The following is a 24,771-nucleotide window of genomic DNA, read 5'->3' on the forward strand; positions in this document are numbered from 1 at the left end:
TGACCATTGGTCATATTTATTTTAATCAAGAAATAGAAGAAGCTTTAAAAGGCTTATGGACTTATGATATCTTACAATAACTATCACTATTCAAAATTTAATGTTATTAATCTTATGATCCTTTCATTGATGAAGAGATAAAGATTAAGGGAGCTTTGGAGCTTAAACCCATTGTTGATTCCTACTTCCCAACCCAAAATGGGAAGATTTTATCCAAAATGGAAATATTTTATTCTTATGATACAACCTAAATTCAAAGTACCCTTTCCTTTTGAAGTTCCATTTTTAATAAAGGGATGGATAAACTTGTTATGAAGCACCTTATTAAAAGATTTATAAATCAATTTGGAATGACATATACATCACATGTATTAGATCAACTAAAGATTTTAGGTTTCCAGCAAGCGACCAATGCAGCTATTTCATTATGAATTGATGATCTTTTAACAACACCAACTAAACTATGGCTTATCCAAGATGTGTAGCAACAAGGGTTTGCTTCGAAAAGACATCATGATTATGGAGATGTACATGCAATGGAAAAAATATGTCAATTGATTGAGATATGGCATGCTACTAGTGAATGTTTGAAATGAGAAATGAATCCAAATTTTAAGATGATTGATCCTCTTAATCCAATACATATTATGTCCTTTTTAGGAGCTAGAGGATGTATATCTCAAGTTCACCAATTTGTAGGTATGAGAGGATTAATGTCAAATCCTCAAGGAAAAATTGTCGATCTGTAAATGGTATTGGAAATGGGTCTTTAATTGTTACAACATTCAAACATCGAAAGTCCACACATATTCTTATCTATGTTGTGTCCTTTTTTAGGGATATCATGATAGGTGATAACCAATCACTTGTTTTTACTTTAAAAATAATTCTTGCCTCTAGCATCCTATCAATTTCTTCCATGACCCATGCTGCATAGTTCTTATTCATTTGATATGGCCACTTCCATATGGGTATTGCACCTTCGATCAATGGTATCCAGTGGACACATAGCTTTGGTGGCACTCCTTTTAAGTCTTTATATGTTCAAGAAAAAACATCCTTGTACTCCATGAATATTTTGAATGTTTTCGCCTTCAACACTGGGTTCCAATCATCTCCTACAAGAATGTTCTTCAAATTTTCCTCATCACCCAAGTTCATTTTTTCACTGTAGGTTCTTCATGCTTCATTGGTTTATCTTCACTGAATGTATGGGCTGGTTTTTAATCCATTTGTGCTTCTCCCTCCTTTAGTTCACTATACTCCTTCGAGAACTCATTGCCTACTTATTCTTCCTCAACACTCAACATGTTGCAGCTCAAAAAGACCTTGTAATCTTCCATTTGCTAGTGTAGCAGTCCATTCATCAAATCTAGGTCATCATCAGTTGACCCTCCTTCTAATTTCAACACCTATTCTTCATTTGGTTCCATCCTCTTTTTACCTTTTTCATCACTCTTGCCTTCTCCTTTTGAGTCTGACAATGCTACTTCTTCCCCTACCATTTGTGTATGCAAATCAATTATGAATCTTTTACCTCCTTTCTCCATGGACAAGGTGTTCCATTTCCAATCATGTTTTACCCTTGCTTGCATCAGTAATTCCTATCCAAGTATGGCATCGTACCCTCTTCTCTTCAGTGGGATGACCACAAAATCTAGTAAAAATGGTTGTGTCCCAATTGTTACTAGCTGTGCCATCAAAGTTCCCAACAACTTTATCCCATGCTGATTTGTTGTGAGTAACTAGAAAGTAGGTGGCCATAGTGTGGGTTGTCTTAGCTTTTTCCAAATATCTTCTGGTAGCACATTCACACCCAATCCTCTATCTACAATTTTATCCATCAGCACAATACCCAGAATGCCCATCTCAACTACTATCAGGTGTCTTCTTATTGTAACTACCAATAGCATCGGATTTTCTGCCATTGTTCCCTTATTATACCTTACTTCCTCCATCACTCTTAGGGATAGTGCCATATTCATAATAATTGTATGCAACTACAACATTGTGAGAGGAAGATCATTTAGTTTAATAGGCACTTATATTTGCATTATCTGCCTCATCATGTTCTATTCTGCCAAGTTCCTTTTCAAAGTTTTGGCAGTATCTTTGACTTGTGATTTCTCTACTTTCATCTATTTTTCTATCTTTGTTCATGCTTTTTGTAACATCTCCTTCTCTTCTTCTACATCTAAATATTTTTCTTTCCTTTCCTACTCCCATGTAACTGGTAGTATTTTCTCATCACATGTTTCAATGCTTAATAGATTCACCCCTTGTTTTGGACATTTTGCATCTTTGTGGTCCCATGGACCACACCATCTACATAGTAGTTGTGGTGTCTCCTTCATAGGATAGTCCCTAGTGAAATGGCCCCAAATATTGCATGCCTGACACTATATCATTGGCCATCCACTTGCATCATATTATATTCAACTTCAACCTCCATTGTTATTGTTGTTGTTTCCACCCCTTCCACATCTATTATTGTTGTAATATCCACCTGAAGTTGCATCATTGCTTGTGTTATTGTTGTTGGACATTTCCTGCATTAGAAACACCTACTGGTGTCCTTTTTATTTCATGTTAAATAGGCACTCTTTCAAGGAATGTCCCACCACCTAGAAAATGTCACAAAACTATTTCTTTAGGCATGAGCCTTTCGTATGGCCATCCTCTTTACAATCTATGCACCATAGTTCTCCCTTCACCATGTTTGGATTCTTTTTCAAATTCTTAAATTCTTTCATCATTCAGAGCATATCTTTTTGTAGTGCTCATGCTTTTTTATTTGATTCCTTGTCACTACTAATACTTTTAGATGATGAATCATCTAAATCTAAGGATTTATACTTTTTTTTCTTACTTCTTTTTTTTTCACTTTCTAAATCCATTGTACAAGTATACACATTGGTGTATGATGCTAGTGGTAAAATCTTCATCTTCTTTTTTAGAGCTAACTGTATCCCTTCCACAAACTATCATTTTTTCAAACCACCTATTGATTGACTTTCCATCTTTCCAACCAACTCTTTTAGTCATCTAGCATAGGCCTATACTATTTCATTCTTTCCTTATTTATTACTATATATCTCTACTACTATTTCATTATCATCCTAAAGCAATTTGAACTCTGCTATAAAAAAATTTTAACATTCACCCATGTAGTTAGTTTCTAAGGGTCGACATCAGAAAACTAGTCAATTACCACAGCCCACAAAGTTGCTAGGAACTATCCGATCAAATCATCCTCATCTGTCATGCCATTTTCCATCCATATGGTTTCACATGTTTTGCAATGTTAGATTGGATTTGTTGTTCCATCACCATTAAACTTGGGTAATTTTTCTTTGGGACCTGCCATCATTACATTCTTTTGATTCTTAGGTACTTGCTAAGCACCAACACTATTCTGAGCACCCACACTATTCAAATCACCCGTGCTATTTTGCACACCTGCACTGCTTTGAATAATAGCCTTGCTTCCAATAACTACATTGCCTAGGGAAATGTCTTCTTCAAGTGAAGTTGTTTGATTATTCACCTATATTCGTTCATCTGATGTATTGGGAATAAAGAGTTCACTCCACACTCATGCTCCCTCGACAATTTGAGCCATGCGTGTTGCTTCCCTTCCATTTGAACACTCTCCCTTTAGCATATACAAGTTAAAGAACTCCTCCTTTGTTTCTTCCACCAAATTGTATCACTATCAAGTCTCCTCCAGCAATTCCTTGGCACTCCTCAGTCTACTAGGTGAGTGCACTCCCTTCTTCTATGCTCTACGTGCTATGCTAAAATTAAAACTTCTTGTGCTGTACGTATTTCATCTTTGTCTTTTAGCTCATTCCTATCTTTGGTCAAAAAATTTGGCATTAATCTTCATAACATTCCTTCATTCTAGGTTCATCTGGAAATGATGCCAAATGTTTACCACACAGGGTAAGAAACTTAACACATGTAGTATATCACAATTCAACACATAACATATATTTTATTCATATATGCACTCAATGATTACAATCTGAATAAAATGACTATAATGATAATTCCAAAGTCCATCTCTGACATGTACATATACCTTTTTGAAAGGATGACTCAAGCGTCATGCACCCATTTGGATACTATTCTACCCATCAACTACACTATACATTTTACTAACAATAATAGAGAGATTGGTTCTAGTTCATCATTTTCCTACTAGGGTTATTCTACAATACTCTATCTGCAAAATATTACCATTAGTTATCATTGACATTGTTGCAACATGACACAATTTGTGTAGAATCTTAAGGTAAGTAACTTGTCATGGTTTCAGTAGGTTTTTTCTTTTTGAATTCTATATGCAGTAAGTACCTTCTTTAAAAAATGTGATTTTTTTTTCTTGCTATTTTTTGGAAATGTGTTCATTCACTTCTTTGTTGTTTTTTCCAAAATCCCTCCGCCTTTTTGAAAAGGAAAATTTTCATATCTCTTTGATATATTAATAACATTTCAGCATGTGTAAAATACCCATCCTCATCTCTTCTAGGCAACAAGACTAAGTTATATAACTACTTTATAGGTTCATCATGATTTTTATAATCATTGATACAAGAATAGTGAAAAGAAAGATTCGTGTTTCTTAAGTTCCTTTCATGTTTTATGCATTTATTGTTTTGTCCTTTCTAAGAACTTTAGTAAGCTACAAGATTGATTAAAGAAGTTATCTTATTCAATTTAAGTTGGGTTACTTGGCATTGAAAATATAGTGAAAATAGTTTTTTCTCAAAATTTATGCTCTATTGAAAGATGTCACTTAGAAATGTGATAGTTGTTTAGATCTTAGGATTATAATGTGCTACTTTATTATTTCAAGTTGATCGTGTTGGTTAGTGATCATGTTAGTTTTATTTCACTTTTCTATTATGTTTAGTTAATTTAAAGCTTTAAATGAAGTCATATCTTCATTTATTGAATATTTGAAATGTTAGATGTAGTTGTTTGAAACGATAGAAGTGATAAAAACCAGTTTCTAGTTAATCAACATCTGCTGAAATATATATTGTTAGTTTAAGATATAAAGCCCCAGCTAAGATTGACTTGCATCTCCTTGATGTTAAACATATTTTCCAACAAGTTTTTGATCTACCAAAGGTAAATTTATTATCTCTTTGATGTAAATTTTTTAATTTTTAAATGCTCTCCCTTCTTTAGCAAGTGTTCTTTCTCTAGATACCATTATGAGAATTAAAATTAAAATTTTGTCACCTTGGTTTGAGGATATATCACATACTAGCGTTGTTCATTTTTCCAATATTTTCTTATAATACTTTATTTATCTAGTTAGGTGGTGGATATTCTCAAGGAAATTAAACAAAAACAAAAACTGCGTGAAGGGTAAATATTAAATTTCTTCTAAGTTTGCACTCTAAGTTTCCTATCTTTAGTAGGTAAAAATGTGATATACTAAATTTTATTCATAGGACTTGATATTATTTCTGTGTTACTAGATTTTGTATTTTTTTGTGAGATATTTAGAATCGAAACAACCACCTAAATCCCCCATCATAAGTTTTGAACAATGGTGTAAACATTCACAAATTCTCTTATTATTGTGGTTATATTTGCCTTCGTTGTGATTACATATATGAAAAAATTTCAAAAAAATGAAATATTAGCCTTTCTTTAGGTTTTGTGTGGTTAGAAAAACCTTTGGAACTTCTTTTCTTAGTTAATTCTATTTTGTTTGAGAATCCAACATGCTCATCCATCAAGGAACACTCATTAACAACTGATGAGGTAGCTCATTTATTCAGACAAACCTATTTTGATTGCTTGATTTGAATGTGAGGAAATTTGTTGTGTTATTTGATTGAGAGACACAAATAATTTGATAGAGAATTTTCATTTTCTTTGGTTGATTATTTTGAAGATAATTTTTTTTGTGTCAATTTGTGAGTTCTAGGGAAAGAAAATTTTACACATATACTGAAGTATGTTTCTCTTTTAACCTCTTTTTTGTTTTTCAAGTGTGCATTTTATAGATATTAATTCATATTTAATAGAAGTAAAGGTGAATTTTCACTTTTGACTAATCCATCAATTCTGGATAACATTGTATGAAATTCTACAGTTCAAAATTGAAGGAACATATGCAATATTGCATGGTTCATCTAGAAGAGATCAGAAAGCCTACAAAAGTGAAGGCCTGGGTTTTTGAAGTGAAGGGTGTTATGATGGACAATATTGAGAAGGTAAGCCTACTTGGTCAAATGCAATATGGTATAAATATGATTTTAAAGTCTATTTTTCAATATGTTTGGAAATTGTTGTTAGCATGAGTTGTGATATTTTCTTAAATGTGATAAGAGAATAGGGTGTTTGAATAACAAATGGTTAACAAGTTTGTGTTAAAGGAATATGGAATTTTCAAGAAAAGATGGAGTTATCTTTGGTAGGTCTAATTAGGACTAAATGTTGAACTTTGGAGAAAAATGAATAGTACTATAATCAAGTGGCAATTAAGACTAATTGTGAGTCATGATTAGATGTTTAAATACTTTTTAACAATAGTGGTGTTTAATTTATAAGTTGATCGATATTTCTAATTGTGTGACATATAACTTAAGGAGAAATATACATAATGTAGATAGAGGAAATTTGGCTATTTTTTAGTACAATAATCAATTATACATCTATCTAATAAAAAATAAAGATAAAGATATACTAATTATATATTCAAACTAGGTATAAATCACTAAATAAATGATTGGGATCAACTCAAAAGATAACAACCAAGACAGTGTAGAAAGTTATACATTATATGATCATTCTTTAAAGGGTGCTAGCTCAATGGAAGAGCACATGCTTTACAAGCAGATGAATGTTGGTTCAATTCCATCATGCCCTATTATGACCAAACACACTATTAAATATGCTACTAAATATTTGATCAAATATACTAATATATATGCTACTAAATATAACACTAAACATGTGACTAAATATACTAAATATGTGACCAAATATATGATTAAATATGGTATTAAATATGCTACTTAATATGCTACTAAATATACTACTAAATATATGACTAGCCACATGATTAAATATACTACTAAATTAATTACTAAATCAACTACTAAATATACCACTATATATACTAGTAAATATACTACTAAATCAATGATCAAATAAATGACTTAAATTGCTTAGTAGTAAATTTAGTAGTGTTAAAAATGGTTGGATATTAACTACTATTGGTCATGTGACTAAGTTTAGTCACATATATACAAAATTTAGTGGTTTTTTTAGTCACATATTGTTTTGATTAAGTAAAAGTAGGTTTTAAAAAGGACTTGAAACCTTTAACAAAGTATCAAGAAATTATAATAGTAGAACAAGAGAAGTCTAGGATGCAACATAGTACATGGACTAAAGGCCTCATAGAGATTAAATACAAACAAAAAATAGGAGGCCAACCATAAACAAAGCTGAAAAAAAGTAAAAGGACAACAAAAAAGCCAACACTCGAATAACTACGTAGTCTGCAGTAGGTCAGCAACTTGATCTACCAGAATGTGCATGTTCTCCATAATAGCCTTCATTTCTCCCATCATGTTTGCATCACCAACCTTCTTAGAATGAGCCCTTGTGCATTTACTTGTTCCCTAGTTCTCAATCATAATAGGTGAATCATGCCCTTTATCCTACTTAACCTTTTTCATAAGACTACTAATATTATCCACCATTATCTTTAAAATGTTACTATTCTAATTAGCCATCTTCTTAATTACTTTTTCAATATTACCCATTTTGGCCTCTAGGCTCTCTAGTCTCTTCTAAAAATCAGTATTAGCCTTCTCCACGACCATGTTTTTATCTTCAACCATTGGGACCTTTTTCATTAAATTTTTCACCTCTTCAGCATTACCAATTACTTCTGAAAGTCGGTCAATATGCTGACCCAATGTGCATTCCCCTCTGGCTATCTTACTAATCTACTCAAAATATTTAGAAATAATTTGCATTTGTTGTTTTAGGTTCACAATTCCCTTTAGAATGGTCTCAAGATTACCCATAGGCCCTTTTGTAACACCCATCTCCCCCTCATTCATGTTATTATTAGGGGATTGATCCTTCTCACCATAATTTGATTTTTCTAGAGCCATATTCTTGAAGGACTTCTCAAATCCCTTCTCTTGAGCCATTGTTATTTTTCTTTTCCTTTCCATTCTGTGAATAAGAATTTCCTCATTTGAGGGAACAAAAACCCTATCCTCATTCTGGCCCCTATTCCTCGAACCCTTTCCTCCACTTCCATTCTTGTGAGAGCCCCTCCTCCATTCCTCACCAACATCACTATCTCAGTCAAAATCACTCACATATTGTTGATTTTGTACTAGTAAAATATTTTATTTTATCTATTGATGATTACTCTAGAATGATGATTGTGATGTTTCTTAAAGAAAATTTTGATGCATTTTAATTGTTTAAGTGGTATTTGGCTAGAGTTGAAAAGGAAATAGGTAAAACATTAAAGTGTCTAAGATTTCATAAAGGAGGTAAATTTATATTTGAGGAATTCAACATATTCTAGAATGATAGAGGAATCAAGAGATGTATGTTAGCACCAAGGACCCCTCCACAGAATGGTTTAATTTAAAAGATGAATCAAACCTTGTATAGATCAATAATATGAAAGCTACAATATGTTGTTCATGGTAGACCAAATAGTGCATTAGCTATTCAAATTGTTGCTAGATTTATTGAAAATCCTAAGGAGAACCACAAGATGGACTATTGATGACATAAAGGGTACATGTAGTGCCTCTCCCATTTGATTTCTATAAGTCATCCTAATGAATGCAACCTTGATGATCTTTGTTTGTGAGTGATCATGATTGAGACCATAAGTGGTCTACACCCTTGGGATGACTGGATTAATTTTATTGTATCAATTGGATTGATTATGCTTATGGTTGATTTATGAGATTATGATGTACTAGATGGGTTCACTAAGGTTTGTGCTAGTGATTACCAGGTTTGATTTTGTATCATGATGTTGTTTTGTGTAACCTTGAGAAGTGAATAGTGGTTGCATTGTATTTTGTTTTTTCTATTGTATTTGACTAGGTTCTTGTAGTAGTGTTTACTCATATGTTTGATGATGTTGACTTAAAATGTTCATAGTGTCATTTAAGTTGTTGAACAACTATTATTAACTCCATTAGTAAATGCTTAAAAAATAGAAATGAATTGTCCATGTTGGATTCATTATTTACAGTGCTACAAATAAGTACCTTGTTCATTTCAACAATTTATGCAAAATGGGCTATTTAAATGATTGTGTAAATGAAATTAATTAGATGCTCTGATTATGTGAATTCATGTAATTGTCACTTCAACTACTTTTTTTGTATATATACAATTGATTGTGTTTGTATATGGTGCATGAATTATATCTCCAAAAATGGCACATGGAGTTAGCGATTAGATCTTTCATGGTGTGACAATATTATCCCTATACGGGCGATGTATATTTTATTGTTATTTTCATCCTCTAGTAATTGGTAAATCCAGATTCATAATGCATTATGTGATTAGACCTGTGAGCATGTCTATGTATTTAGGATTCCACAATTGTCATAGAAATGATTAAATTAAATGTTGTTTAATGGGTTAGAAGGGTTTAATTATTTGGTTTAATCTTTATTTTATTAATGGCTAATTTGTTGTAGTTGAATTTTGATTCAATTGGAATGGTCTAATTTAATTTGGGTTAAGGGAGCCAATTAGATTATTCAATTTAAATAATCTAATTTATATGCCACTTTGCAAAAGTGCATATATTGGCTAAAAGTAAGTTTATTCTCACTTCCCACTTTGTTATTATGTGGTTTTGAGGAAAATTCCTCCAAAACCTCTTGTGAGAAATCAATGTTTTTCTCATTGTGGGAGTTTGGCTCAGTAGATAGCTATGAGATTAGTCTCATTGGATTCATATCAGGATTGCTCCACTATTCTGATGGTTTCATCCAATTCAATGTCCTCATTTTTTTATGATGGTACTTCTTGTTTAACTCTATTGACCATGAGGTAGGGCTTTTGTGTTTTATTGGTTTTACTCTATTTCAACTTCTATTTTGTGTTGCTAAATGTTAGGGACTGGAGGACTAGTGTTCTCCTCCATTTTTTATGCATTCATATCACCCAATTGGATGAGGGTGAGCCTTTCTATTTCATAGGAAATTATAAATACAAGTTTAGGTGTTGTTATGCTGCCATTTTTTATGTGGTTTCTTGGAATTCAAATTTTATTTAATATCCCTTAGTTTGGAACAATTTTATGAGTGGGTATTTTATTGTGTTAAATTCCAAGATGTTTTAGTTTTGGGTATTTTGACATTATCTCATTTTGTGTGCCATCTGTAATACCCCAAAATTGGCACATTGGTATGTTGAACCAATTTTGGTCTATTGATGTTGCCTAAAGTCCTATTGTACTTGGTAATTTTGAATTCTAATAATCACTACTTGACCTAAGTGTCAAATGTAGAAAATCCCTAGTCTACATTAATTCCATATTCTATTTAATTCCTAAGTCTAATCGAATTAGCAAAGGTAAACCTATTAATTAATTTAATTTAATTATGAGTCCTAGCATTTAAATTAAATTAAATTTACCCTTTTTGCTAAAATACACATTAAGAAATTAAATGAATTTAATTTAATTAAATATATCCTCATTTTAATTATTGAATTTAATTATTCTTTATTACTTATGATTATGCATCTGTGAGGTCATATTCAATTTTAATTAAATTAAATATACTCTCCAAATCCTCTCTCCAATTCAAAAATGAAAACTTTAAGTTGACTAAAATCAAAAAAGGAATTAAATTAGCTAACTCCTTATTCCACTCAAAAGTAATTAGTTAACTTCCTTTTCATAAGGAAACAACTTATTCTGACTAAATCTTTGTCAGATCTCAACCATTCATTCAATTTGATCTCAATTGTTGATCAAATTCTTGAATTCTATTTAAGAAACCCTCAATTCCACATTTCAAAAAGATGCACATGAAATCAAATCAATGCTAGTTTGTTTAATTAAGTGTATTGCATTCAAAATTCCCCTTGCTTTCATATGCTCATTATTTAGATTAAAATGCATTCATCTCGTTCTTATTTTCAATTGTTCTTAGATTAGTTTCAATTTCATTTAGATTAATATAATATATTTGCATTTGAAAAACATCAAAAATATAGATTAGATTGCATTTGCATTACTTTTAAAATCCTTCATATTTGTTTGGTCTAGTTGTTGATTGTTCAATTTTGAGAGTAAATAGAAAAACCTCATCTAATTAGAAGGAAACAGATCTCTTTGTTGGGTCATACCAAATGGACAATTGCATGTCCATTTTGGGATGTTTCTAACATGTAAGGATCATGTTGAAGTGTGTGGTTAATTTAGAGGCCCAAAATTAGCACACACACCATTTGGTTTTCACCCATTTCTTTTTTTGGCTTATTGAGAGATTCAATCTTATATTCCTCACCTTAATGATTAGGATCATGGAATTAGAATGGTTATAGGAAATTCTAGAGTATTTTATCTCTCAACCTGAACTCATGTTTCCATAGTGGATTTTGTGGCCTTGTGTCTTTTGTTGAATTTTCTAGATTGAGAATTTGAGCCTATTTGGTGAATTTTATTGGACCCTTGGTCTTGTGACCCTATTCTTGAATTAATGTTTTAGTTCTATTATTATTTGAGAACTTTGAGTTTTCGGTTTTTTAATCTTGTGTGCCTCAGTTTACATACTGCCCATATTTTGTTGGGATTTTGGCATGTCTCCTTGGATGGTGGAAATGGATTATATTCTATGTTTCCTTGCTTGTTATATTGTTATTTCATGGGTACTAGGATTCTTATAGAATCCATACTCCCGTATTTATGCCAGTTGAGTGAGTTTATGATGTATGGTTTTGTTGTATCATTGAGATTCATGTAGAATCCATACTCCTAGATATAGACTAGTTGAGTGATCTTGTTATTCTTAGTAAATTTTTATTTATCTTCCAACCCTTGTTGTTCTATTGCAATAGAGCCCCCTTAAGTGTAGCAACCTCCTACTACTCAAAATAGGATGAGGCATCATAATTTGACATTACATGTGCCACGAGGAGGAGAATGAGGAATATATTGATACTCCTATCAACCTTTACCTTAAAAGAGCTAAGAAAAACAAAAAGAAGAAATGATTTTTTTAAAAAAATGCTCTTTGATTGATTAATATAATATATTAATCAATATATTGGGGAGATATTATCCCATATGATAATGTCCATGTGATAATGTCTCCCCAATTATGGTTCACCTTCATTCCTTTGGTGTGATCCTTTGGTCTAATCAATTCCAACAAGGATTGAGGTATGCTAGGGTTATCTACAATCAATAGAATTCTTACCTTGAAAGAAAAATACTTGTCAAATCTGATGAAACTTGCATCAGTGACCTCCCAAGTCATATCAACACTCCATGGCTAGACTAGTAATTTCTCTCCATCCTTCTCTAGCTACAACTTCATCTCTTTGGAGAAAAAGGTAATATCCTTATACAAACATATGTACATCGACATTGAGTAATAGTAGAATGGTTTTACAAATTTAGCCTTATTTATGCCTATTAATCTACCATGGATTTCTTCTACTAAATATGTAGCAAAATAAAAAATTGAGCTCATACCATATTATAGTGTCTACGCAATGATAAAAAAATGGATCTTTAGATGTGATCCTATTCATCCATTCCAAATATTTTGCAAAGAGAAAACTATAGTGCTTGAGCCCTAGGATTGAAATATTTCCTTAACAATGGCTCTAGGGAATTGGTAGTCACCAATTGGTAATTGACCTATTTAAAAAAAGTGTTCCTATAGTGGCCCTCTCCTTAGGTACACCCTTTGTGCATCATATCTTGCTTGCAAATCCTCCATGTCAATTTTCTCATGTATGCATAATTAGGGTTTAACATGAAAATTTCCCTAATTAGCTTTGGTGAAACCCTAAAGAGATTATCTCCATTATGATTCTTGACCATCCTTAACATCAGGTCATATCACTTTGCTATCATGTCGATTAAATCATCATAAAAAAAAACACCTAGGACATCTAGCTTACCAATGTTAAACTCTCGTACAATGTTTAGAGGAGTATCAAGTTTTCTCTCTAAAAACCATTTGTGGAGAAGCTCTAGACCTCTAGTAGATGTTTGGGCATCTCTTAACCAATTGGCCTTTTCATAGAAACCCTTACTGACTAGCAATCTAGGGTTTTTAGGAACTAGTTATTTTCCTTTGGAAGACTCATTAGTTGGTAATTGTTCTAGAAAATCATCATGCATAGCTCTCAATTGGTAATCTAGATTTCCTAAAAAATCCCTTCATGCAAGGATTTTATCTATATTATCTCAATTACAACTAGAAATTCTTGACTGACCAAAGATTTTCAGTACTTACCTAGAAAAACATGTTTTCTTCACTAAGAATTCCATTTGCAATAATTCATGGCTTCAAGGAAATGAAATTTGAAATTCTGAAAAAATTTCTACATTGAAAATTCTTTGCTACTTGGTAATCAATAATGAGAGGAATTATAAATTTTATTGTAATTGGATTCACACAAACCTACATTGATCAAAAGTAATATTGTAGCAATCATATTTCTAGTTACACTGCAAAATTTGAAACCTAACTATCAATTTATGCCAAACTGGATGATTCCATTTAAAACTTTATAAAGATGCATTACATTTTTCAAAAGTCAACCACATGTCAATGTGTCACTTCCCCACTTTAATTAAATTTCAATTATCTTCAAAATTTTGGTAAGCAACAATCATCGATCATCATTTGATCAATGATCCTAAGTGATTCCTACTATTACTACATTCACTTAAAAGACATTAGACCCACTGATCCAACTCAACATCCACCCTTTCTTACATACTATACCTTTGGAAAATTATTAAAAGACATTTGGCATATTATCCAACTCAATGTTTTATGGCAACCCAAGACACAACTAACTCCAGCAAGTTCACATGTCACAAACTTGCTTCCCCACTTTGGTTAAACTATATATGCACTTTCAAAATGTAGCGAAGTGATGATAGTCAATCATCATTTCATCAATAGTTCCAAAAAACTAACCCTCCACTATCCTAGTCAACAACCTTCAACCAATAGGAAGACACCAATATGTCACGTGTTCTAATAGTTTTCCTTTTGGAACCCACATACTAGACCTAGTCCCACTATTTCCACATGGTAGCTTCTTGCTTCCCCACTATTATTAAACTTCACACATCTTTGGATTCTAGAAAAGTGACAATCGTCAATCACCATTTGATCGATGATCAGGAACTTTCATGATATACACTTCTTAAAAACTAAGGAAAAGGGTCCCGCATGTCTACATGTCACAACCTCACATCCCCACTCTATTTAAATAAGGACACAAATTTAGAATGCAAGGATATGCCCATCGTTGATCTTAACATGTTTGATGATCAATAAAATAAACTCTCCAAGGGTTAGGATTTTTGATCCAAGCTCAAAGATTTCAAGTGTATGACTTGGTGATCAAGTTGATCACACGGTTGAAAGACAACAACAGTTATAGCTTGACCTAGCAAAGCAGTGAAGTTTCCCTAGTCATTGTGTTGCATCATTTAAGTGGATCAATTACCTTTTAGCCTATGAATAAGAGAAATAGTCATTAAAGCTGTAGTCACTTGAATGAGAGAAGTATAATGAACTTTCATAGTGACTAGGCTAGCCATGAATTCTTATCTGATGATAGTTTTATAAATCAAGGGATTTTTACTAATTTGTATGAAGAATAAATATTGAATTTTTTTAGGAAAGATGTTGTAAAAGGAAAAATGAGCAGCCAAACAAAGATAATTTAGTCATACAAGATGAGATAAAAGAAGAAATGATGCAATAACTTAGGAGTATGACTCCTAAAGAGGGAATAAAAATGATCAAACTAGCTAGAGTTTTACTTCTTCCAAATTGGGACATTGCAGATACAATGGTGTTTAATACTATTACAAAGAAGTTGACCACTAAGGAGAAAAAGAAAAGGGAACTCAATGATGCTAAATATAGTAATGACCATTTTTCCTTAGTTATTTGGTCCTTAAAAAGAGGATATAGAGCTAGTTATTCTCAAACTAATGATTCTAAATAAATGGGGAACTTGATTGTCAAAAGAGTAGAGGATACTCCAAATATAGCAGTAAAATTAAATGTTGAAATAGCAACTCTTACCTTAGCCACTACCAAGAAAGAGTAAAGGTTTATACAAAAGCTATAGGAGAAATCTAAAAAAAATCCTAGATGCCTACAATAAGGAAGTTCAAAAGGGGATTAATCTTGAAAACAAAATGATAGGACATAAAGGAAAATCTAGATGATACACTTTTTAATAGGTGGATGGTAGTATATTCCTCAACAAATCAGTTATTAACAGAAGAATTTGAAGAAATAGATGTGGACTAGGTTCACGTACAAATAATTGATTCACCAATTCAAACAAAAGAAATAAAAATGGAGCAACCAACTATAATAGTTGACATGGCTAGTCAAACTAGTGATGTGCAACAAGAATAACCAATTACAATAGTGGATGTGGCTACTAAAATTGATGATCTAGAAGAAGAATAACTAGTTGTAATCAATATCCAGATATTAGAGCATGACACATCATGTGGAAGCCATTATAAGAAAATATTTTACCTTTATAAATATAAATTGAATGCAACATCTATTAGACAAATCAATTTAAAAAATAGATTTATGTAAATAATAAACTATGAATTAATAATTTTAAGTAAAGAATTAAAATTAAAATATAATTTAATAATTACATGTATCTATATATATACACCCAAACTATCAAGTCAAACAATTCAAGTGCTCTATATGAGAGATACAATATATGCTCATTTTAGAAATAGGAAAGTTTACTTCCACTAAATTTATTGTGCACCAAAATTATAGAACTAATTCTTTTTCATTGACTTATTAAAATTGATTCAGCCTAAACATAGAACAGTTAAATCTAATCTTAATTTGGTTTTTTTTTTTCTTATTATTATTAAATAGGCATAATTATTTAGACACCTGCCATTTCTTTTCCCATCCAGAAATGACCTGTTTTGTGCAAACATAGAGCATATGAAGCATAAGTAGTTTATTATTTCTCCCTATCTAAGATTAGTTTATTCTTTTTCTTGCTCTTGCTTGTTGTCCAAGGCAATTTCTTTTCATTTAGTTTAATAAAAAATTCTTCTAAATTTAGAATAGCCAAAACACCCCTTATTTGACGGTTCCACAAGTTAATTTAGCTTCTAGGAAAATTAGTTTCCTCTATAAATATAATGAGCGGGTTCATACTCTTAAATTTATTTTTTTGCTTGGATCTACTCAAAATAATCAAAATTTACTCCACTTCTATGATTGATAAGGCAGAATCCTCAGAAGTGTAAGATCATTTCTTTGCATCTTTTTTATTTTTTGTCTTTGCTTGGTTAGTTATTTCCATGGATTGCTGAAAAAATGGAATATTTTTGTTGGTAATATGAAAGGAACTAAAAGGGATTTTAGCACAAAAATTTTAGAGTGGAAGAAGGTGGCAAATCAACTCATTGTGGATGAAGCCATTAATGATCATAACTTGGTGGTTTTCCTACACCCATAAGCCATGAAAACATTTAAATTGTTCCATGGTGATACAATTCTTATTAAGGATTTTTCATTGGCTCTTTTCCCTTTGTGAGGTTAGGGTAATTGTGTTTCGGATTAGGTGCTTAGGGTTTTAAAAAAAATTAACTTTTCCCTTCAATCTTTCATTAGCATCTTATTCTAGGGAAAGAAAAGGAAGGATATGATTTGTATTTACCTGGTAGACAAGACTTGTGAAGAAACTAGGATAAGAATGAACAACATCGTATGGTATTGATAGAATTTGTAGAGCTTTTTGATATTGAAAAAAAATGTTTGTAAGAATTTGATTGTAGAATCATTTTATAAGAAGGGAAAAATAATAGCTTAGATTGATGTGGAAGAGTCTTCTCAAGGTACTAAAAAAGAAAAACCAAAGCTGGCAACCCTATATGTAGAGGAGTGGGTGTATTTCCTTCTAGGGTCTTCTCAAGTTCAAACCTTGAATGCACATATTTTCAAAGATGCATACCCTTTTTGTAGAGACATCATTGTACCTAATATGAATGGAAATGAAAATTTTCTATTATTTCTATTAGAATAGGTTTGCAAAGTCACCAATTTGCAACTCGTGGACTAGGAATATGGAACAATTGATAATGCCAGAAGTAGTAATGGATGTTGATTTGATAAAGGCATTGATCAAATCCAACAACTAAAGCTTCCTATAGGAAGTATATGAGTATCCTATGTAGACTGGATAGGGATATTCTCACTGAGGTCTTTGACCTAGGAGGACCTATGATAAAGGTAATTGAAAAGGAGAAGATGAATGAAAATTTAAAAAATTTAAGAGTTTCTTTACTAGAAGAGTCATGAAGAGGTACATTCCCAACTCAAAGCTAAAGAAGGGTGAGATGCCAAAGAAGGTAGGAGACCTAATACCACTTGAGTTTTTCTACAAATATTTTAGGTACACCATTTTTTGGATAAACAAGGTGATAGGAATTAATGGCACAAATAATGCCCTAAGAAACATAAATATCATTTCTTTGGATATTCAGTATCCAAATCATAATGCTGGTTATGATTTTTTGAAGTATATCATCAATAGGATACATGATGAAATTGTTGTGACTTAGAATGGAGAACTTGAAAACTTCAAATTCTTGTACTAGTTGTTGCTGATGCACAACATTCTATACAAGAACATAGGGTATATTAGTTTGGACTTCATTGAAGGCACTGAAGAGAATCGAGAGAATTTTCCTATGCAGATGTGGACTCACTTTTGGAAAAGGTTTTATGCATATGCAAGTACTATTACTTTTTACAATGATTTTATTTCCTATTACAAAGATGTTAGTAGATATTACTAAAAGAGTACCTAGAGGGATAAGGATGCTAATAAGACCATCTACTTTCCTGAATGGGGATAGATTACTAAGTCATGATTGGGGTAGTTTGTTTCTCTCTAAAAAAATTTCAATTATAAGGCTTTTTGGGTGTCCATAGCCCCCTCATGTATTATCAAATTATATCCCTGAAAGGTTAGGCCAATTACAATTCTTTTGACAATTACTAGTGATGAATAAATAATATTTAGGTCCTACTATTAAGAAATGCTCTTTTGTAGCAAGGAATACAAAGCTAGGTGATTTTCTATTAGGAAAAGATGTTATAGAAGATATAGATCAGTGCATGGGAGAGTTCAAGATTTCCTTAGCATGTACTAGGATGTATGATCCAAATGATTTGGTGAGGCATGCTCTTAAATAGATGAGAAAGTACACCCTCCCTAGCAACAAATGAAATTGGGAAGAGGACTACCTAATAAATTGTTTAGAAACAAAGGTTTGTAGGAATAGAACCCAGAGATGGAGTAAGATAATGAAAATTGAAGAATTCGTGAAGGCAACTAATCCATCATTTTAGGGTTTCTACCATGAGGCAACATACCTAGACATATATAATAGGTCCATTGACAATTTTGATTAAATAATAGAATAGGTGCTTGTTGAAATTAGAGACAAGATAGAGCCTCAATATCCTAAATAGGAGGATGTCATAACCATTGAGGTTGGTGATGATTAGCCAGAAAGCTCTTCATAGGAACAAGGGAGAAAGAAAAAACAAATGATTGACATCCCTGACAAGGTTAGAGGAAAGGAATTTCAAATTTTGCCTAAGGGATCCACTTTTTTTACATCATGAGACACAATTTCTTACTAAAGAAAGTAGGGAAGAATGAGAAGATCCCAAATAAAACTAAATTATAGATTCAAATGCTAGATGAACAAATCATTCAAGCTCAAGAGTTCATGAAGGATGATGAATTTAAGGCATTCTTATAAAAGGTAAAGCAAAGTAAGCTTACCTTACAATTGTAACCAAGTGGTTCCCTTGAGAAGACTACAAAGCTAGTACAAAGGTTGAAAGAATATGATCCTAGTAGTGAGGTACTCATAATAGAAGAAGCTAGAGATCTTGTAATAAGAAGTGGGTGTTGGAAATATTCAAGATAAGATAGGTTACTGAGAGGGGAGGGGTGAATCAGTAACTTATAAAACTTTTTAAGCAATTCAACATTTTAACCATTCATCATTCATTCATCTAATCTACTACATAAATGAAAGATTAATCATTCATTGCACATGTACACAAAGTTTTGGTGACCCAAAAACCTTCCAAATAGAAACTAAAATTGGGGTGGGGATGATGCCACAAAAATTCATTACTACAGTATGAAGTTGGCCGGTTAAGGCTTACATTGATCACTTCTAATGATCTACCCTATTAGGAGCACAGAGGACTAGTAGGTCCACCTTGTTAGAGGATTTTCAAACATACACTGAAGTATGCACTCTGTTAGGATATTTATACAAAGACAATTAAGTCTACCCTGTTAAAGGATTTACAAAACTAATTCACTTGTTAGGATGAAATAGTGGATCTACTTACAAACTTTATTTGCTGATTAGATTCTTGAAGTATAGATCACCTCTTGTGACTGATGAATCTTTTCTACTCCTTATAGACCTTGCTAAATATTCTGCTCTTCTGCTGATTCACAAAACATTACATGTCTCTCTTGATACATTTATCCATATATTTCTCCTTTTTACAAATGATATCATACATTACATATATACCATCCCAATATTTACAATTGCAAGGTTGGCCAAAACACAGCTGAACAAAACATTACAAAGTTGTTCAGATAGTAGAAAACTCGGGTTCCTCAAGTTGACTTGGTGACCTTCTGATACTCGGCATCGTCATGCACTCAGTAGAAGTAGAGGCTCAATTCATACTAGCCACACAACATTGCTTGGAACTCAGTAACCATTGGTGACTTGGTAGAAACTAACTTCTTCATTTACCTTACTTTACTTGAAAAACACTGAGTCCTTCATTTACCTTTTTCACTTGGTAAACATTGAGTCCCTCGTTTACCTTTTTCACTCGGTAAACACTGAGTCCTTCATTTACCTTTTTCACTCAGTAAATACTGAGTCCTTTGTTTACCTTCTTCACTTAGTAAACACTAAGTCCTTCATTTACCTTTTTCACTTGGTAAAAACTACTGAATTTCCCATTCACTCGGTATCCTCTAGAATGCTCGACGAGAACTGTTTACCTGCTAAACTTATAAGGTAACCACTGAATGCTCAGTATACACTATAGACTAAGTGATGAGCTAGATAAGCATTTAGAATTGAATAAGTGTTTGCACTGATGATAAATATATCATAATTTCAACAGTGGGATGATTCTCTTTCCAAGATAGGAGTTGAGTTCATCTTTTAGGCTAGACTAGATCAGAAGACAGGATAATTCAATCTCTTTTGAAGAGACCAATATTGTTGGTGAGCTATAGGGGTCTAGATTAAAAATTGATAGTAAGATAATGGTTGTATGGAGGATGGATCCTAAGGGAAATAATACAACCCTTATGAAGATAGAGGATACCCCCCAAGGCAATGTAATAATTTGGAATCTCACTACTATATCCAATGATCAAATCCATAATCTGCAGAACCCAACAACATTAATGGAGAAGAGAAAAATGGATATGTTAGAAGAACAACTATATCAAACATACAACATATCCATTGGTTCTAGGAAGAAGTATGAGGAATAAATAAAGAGGAATTATTTCCTAGAATAAAGGGTGGATGCCTTAGAATAAGAGACAAGAAGCCTTAGAACTATTACAAGGCCCATCACAAAGGTGAGAGTCTGGGAAATCTAAATAGTAGATGATGTAGAAAATGTAGGAGAGGATCAATAGATGGATATAGATGAATGGGATGGTGAAAAGGAGGTAGATATTAGGATAATTAAAAGCTTGATATTGCACAAGATAGGTGCCCTATATTGTATCAAAAAATGTGCATAGTAGATACATTTCTATGTAAGGAGATGAATCCCAATGCTCAGAATAATGAGCCCTTCTATCCCCTTTATTCACAACATGGGGACCATATATAAGATTCTTTGATAGCTTGGTTTATATATTACCCCAAAAGAAGTAATTACCCAAGGAAGTAATCATTAATTAAAGAAAGATGATTAATAGGGTGAAGGAATTGTATGAATTTTTTTTAGGAAAAATGCAATTAATAGAAGATAAGATAAAGAAATTGCCATGGGAATTAAAAAAAAATTTCATACTATTCTAGATGCTAATGGTTTTATAAAGGAATGGTATGAGTGGTCTTCCTCTTTTGAGGATATTTTGTGACATCCATAATTTCTAGGCTATTGTAATAATGAGATAGATATAGCTATTTATGCCATGACCAACTTTCTATTTAGAATTGAGTGAGATATGAGCAAGGTTACTAGAGAATTCAAAGAATTAAATGATATTAAATGGAATAAATACCTTGAAGAGTTGGATGCAGTTAGGGATGCCACATGGCTAGATGTGGATACTAATATTGCCATCTAGGAAGTTATTACTGATATAAAGGCTATACCATATATTGAAAATGACTAGGAAAATTAGGAATATAATTAGAGGCAAAGTAAACAAGAGAAAGGAAGGTAAATTTACAAGAGCATGAAGAGTAACAAAATTTGCAAGGATACCTACTGAAAGTGCCAACTGCCAATTTTGTAACCACATCCATATTTTTGATTAAGTACAAAGAATGTTTGTCATGTAACAAAATTTTTTTGACATATGTCCTCCCATTTGAAGCTTGTTGTAATCCTCTATATAAGGATTTCCAAGATGTGGAGTGAGGGTCCAGAGTCTTTATATTTTAGTAATTTTTTTATTCATAGTCAGTACAATTTTTTTAATCATATATTTTATTCAACTTTGTAGATCTAAGAATATAGTGAACACTGAATACAACCACATCCTACATTTAAAACTATTGTTTTAGTGTCAGCCTCAAATCCAACTACAAGACCCAAAATGAGGCAAGTGGTAAAGCCATTGAATGAAATTGATTAATTAGTGAAGGTATGTCAGTTTGAGCTTCACTTGGTTTTGAGAATACTTTAATATTCTCTAATTAACAAGGTCAACCACATAAAGGTGGAAGCTCATCTAGCCTCAACCCCCCTCCCCCTAATATCAATCTAAATGCCTTATTATCATCTAATTACATCATTCATTCATTCATCCATTTATGAACTATAACGTTCAATCAAAGAGCATTTTTAAAAAAAATGATTTCTTCTTTTTGTTTTTCTTAGCTCTTTTAAGGTAAAGGATGATAGGAGTATCAATATATTCCTCATTCTCCTCCTCTTGTGGCACATGTATTGTCAAATTCTAATGCCTCATCCTATTTTGAGTAGTAGAAGGTTGCTACACTTAAGGGGGCTCTATTGCAATATCAATTAACTAGGTTAAATTTGCTACTCTTTTCCCTTTTTTAACTATTACAAGTGTTTAATTAACTAGTAGAGCATAATATGCATTTTTCTTACGTGACAATGCCATATCATGTACAATAACATTTTGACCCATCACTACCTCTACATGTTGAACACTTGGAATATGTTGGACACTCTTTCAGCATGATGTTCAACATTCTCTAAAATATTTAGAAAAAAGGTTATATCTCAAACTACAATTGAAGATGTTAAATTGTATTCATAATTGGGTAATTAATTTTCAATAAAAAATTAATACCTCCACCACAATGATGCACATCATGGCCTTCATCATGTGTAGGTTTTGTGATAGGATATAAAGGCTACAATGAAATGTTATGCACATTTTTATGCAGTCTATTTATGTTGGAAACTAACACCAACTATTCAATTTGATTTACTTTTCATTTGACCAATTTACCTGTGTCTCATTTGGTGCACTGGATTCTTGGGTATGACTTTTAAATTCTTTGCATAGGCATGCATCTAGTATTTATAGCCTTCCCTTAAGTCAATTTTTTAATCTTCATCCATGTGCTCTACATTGAATTATGTGCCCTATATTTTTTGCTTGATATCGTTAGTTTTGCATGTATGATTTGATTAAACAAAATTGTTTGCAACATTATAGAATTTTTTTTTAATATGAAATTCCATTGCTGCTAATACAAGTTGAGACTGAACATTCATATAGCAACTAGAGCCAAGTTTGTGTTGGCCAACCTTTTCTAGTCTCTCTTTTGTAGCCACTGATGTGTCCTATAGTTTATAGACAGTTTGAAACATGTTTGATTATATATTTAAAAAGATCACTAATTAGTGCATGATTACATTATACTTAATACTATCATGGCATACCTTCTTTTTCCCTTTTCTTGTTCATTTATTTTACCACATAGCCTTTTCTCTTTTGCATCTTTTATTATTTCATTCCTTTCCATTGGTGGAATCATAGGACGACAGTCATACTTTGGGTGTCTTACAAGCTTTATATGTCTAGATGCTCTTTTGAGAAGTAGCACAGTGTCAAAAATGTTTTTATCCAAAAAGGTCCTCAAAAGATGTAATGAGCTGATTTTTTAATTCAAGGCCATGTTCATTCCACCTAAAAAAATTGTTAGATCAATAAATTTAATATAGTACAACAACAATGTCCCTGCAAATGAACTAGTACTAGTCACACAAACTACTCCAGGAAAAGGTTAAGCTTTAGTAGTACCATTCTCTATTGTTCTATCAATTGTAGGTCTATCTATCAATGTACAAAATAGGTCCATGAGTATAAAATCCACCGAACAAAAAAAAAATCATTATTAGCACATTAAAAAATATAATAGAACAAGGTTTTATGGTTGTACTTGGCATAGTCGAAGATGTTTACAAGCTCCTTGCCAACAATGTGCTCGGTAATATTAGAGCAATGACTATAGGAGGTGTCCACACTTCATCATGAGATGAAGAATATTTTTTTAGCAAAAACATTTGCAATGGATAAAGATGAAATGAGATACTAGCTAGAAGCATCCAAAAATAAAAGTTAAGTGTTATATTGTTGATGAAAATAAATAATGTTGCACTAGTAGGGCCACAATCTTCTGTTATTACTCATATTGTTTAACAATGTGTACAACTATTGCATTCTTTCTTCTCGTAGGAATATGACAAAGTATTAACTAAAGAGAAAGTGTAATAATAATGTAATTTTCAGTAATGTTGAATAAATGAATTTTATATATATATCGAGTTGGCATATATCTGACTAGTTCAAACAAGGACTCAAGTATGGAATAGCACTCATTCATAACTAAATATGCCTTAAAATAAACTCAACAGTGTAATAATACTATAATTTTTAGTAGTTTTGTCAAGAGAAAGTGTTACTTGCATGAAGGTTGTGTGCTACAACCCTCACCATGTTGACCACATGGTCTCGCAGGTGTCATAGAATCATGTAGAAGAACACATTATATTTTGGATCATGACCCATAAGATACTATAAAATATAAATATCTATTGAACTTCTATTATTGCTTCAGATTTATTACTTGTTACCTTCAAAGAATTGACTTTAAGTATCAATTCTTTTTTCAACGCATCTGTCTCCTCGGTTAGGTTTCTCTTGAGGATAATGTTAATAACTTCATCATTG

The sequence above is a fragment of the Cupressus sempervirens genome, chromosome 2 (assembly GCF_028749045.1).
Source record: "Cupressus sempervirens isolate cs-2001-9-10 chromosome 2, ASM2874904v1, whole genome shotgun sequence".
Taxonomy (NCBI): domain Eukaryota; kingdom Viridiplantae; phylum Streptophyta; class Pinopsida; order Cupressales; family Cupressaceae; genus Cupressus; species Cupressus sempervirens.